The sequence below is a fragment of the Python bivittatus genome, unplaced genomic scaffold, assembly GCF_059951505.1.
Source record: "Python bivittatus isolate LINGU-HERP-01145 unplaced genomic scaffold, Pbiv_v1 ctg000020_np1212, whole genome shotgun sequence".
NCBI lineage: Eukaryota > Metazoa > Chordata > Lepidosauria > Squamata > Pythonidae > Python > Python bivittatus.
In genome coordinates, this window is record NW_028277030.1 from 25,253,964 (window position 1) to 25,256,045 (window position 2,082).

Consider the following 2,082-nt stretch of genomic DNA (forward strand, 5'->3'; position numbering starts at 1 on the left):
TACCGAAGGTGACTTCATAAAGAAGTGTTTGTTAATTGCAGTTTCTGGATTATGTCCCGATAAAAAAAATGTTTTTGAGAATATAAGCTTGTCCCGTATGACCGTGCAGCGAAGAGTAGCTGATATAGCCAAAAACTTTAACGATCAGTTAAAACAGAAGGCAAACAAATTCAGCTATTATTCTTTAGCGATGGATGAGAGCACTGATTTGAAGGATACTGCTCAACTTCTAATTTCGTTTGAGGTGCTGATGACAACTTTGAAGTAACCGAGGAACTGGATGGTTTGTACTCCATGCGAGGTCAAACTACTGGAAAAGAAATCGTAAATCAAGTGAACAAGTGTGTAACTGAAAAGTTAGGCATAACATTTGAAAATATAGTGGCCATTTGCACTGATGGCGCTCCATCTGTGTGCGGGAAAAACCTTGGTGCAGTAACTCTTGTTGAAGAGTTTGCTGGCAAAAAAATAACCCAGTATCATTGCATTGTACATCGGCAAGTGTTATGCAGTTTTAAATTTCGACCATGTAATGTCAGTGGTAGTTTCGATTGTAAACTATATTCGTTCAAGGGGACTGAAGCATGGGTCATTTCTAGCATTTCTTGAAGAGGCTGGTGCCATCTGCAATGATGTACTCTATCATACAGAAGTTTGTTGGTTGAGCCGTGGAAGAGTATTGCAACGTTTTGTTGCTCTCGAGGAAGAAATCGTTCAATTCTTAGAGAATGACTCGAAAAAGTTCCCAAAGCTGCACAATAAAATTTGGAATAATGACTTGTATTTTTTATGTGACATTACAGGTCATCTAATTGAACTAAATTTACAGCTTCAAGGGAAAAGTCAACTTATTTTTCACATTCTTGCAACAGTAAAGGCTTTCAAAATGAAACTGAGGTTATTCAAAAGCCAACTGACAAAAGGAGAAATGTGCCACTTTACTACGTGTATGAAACATATTCTGTTGTGTAAGCATGCCGAGTTAGGAGAAAAATATTTAAACGACATTGAACTTTTGATCCAGTAGTTTGACAGAAGACTGACACTGCCAAAGAAGACATTAAATTTAAGTTAATTGAAGATCCTTTCTCTGTGGATCCACAGGAATTCCCTGCACATTTACAGCTAGAGGTTATCGAATTTCAGTGCTCAACAGTTATCGAAATAAACAGAGAAACCAGCCTTCAAGACTTCTACAAGAGTTTGGACAAGGGAAAGTTTAAAAATCTGCTAGATGGTGCCTTACAGGTTTTCAGCATATTCGGGAGTAACTACATACTTGAACAGACCTTCTCCATTATGAACTTGAATAAAAACAAGCAACCATCAACTGTAACTGATGAACATTTGGGAGATATTTTGAAAACATCGATTTCAAACGTGATTCTGGAGTACGATAAACTGCTAACAAGGAGTGTAATACGTCCCATTAACAAAATGTAAATGGTAAGAAAACCTTAAAAATACATTCAAACTTACCAAAGTTATATTTTTTTTCTTAAGTAGTAAGTGTAATAATTGAAATTTCCTTTTTTAATAATATGGTTTATTTTATTTGCAAAATAGTTTAATCATTAATTATACTATAATAATTATAGTACAATTAATGATTAAACTATTTTGCAAATAAAAAAACATTATTATCCCATTATTATACCTTTACTTGGAAAGTGAGGCGCTAAAAACCTATCTGCGGCCTAAAGAAGTTTAGCCTATTTAATTTCGGCCCTTACCTACTGCCAAGCTGTGCAGGTCTGCCCTAAATGATGGTTAATATTAAAACTGGGAATGACAACAAAATAATTTGGAATTTCCAGTTTGCATTAAGAGAAATCAAATGAGGATGTGATCCTGCAGCAAATGTATTCTATGTGTTTACCTTAATCTTATTTGTTTTCCAGCAATAGGATGGGTAGCTTTATGATGCAATGTCCACAAGCAAGAATGTTGTAAAGCACAACCCAGCCTCCTAATAACAGATGGCTTATGGGGATATAGTTATTCCCAGGCTCAGAGATTACATATTCACACGAATAGAGATACTAGTAAATCACACATGCTCAAAGAAGTATTTATTAGTTT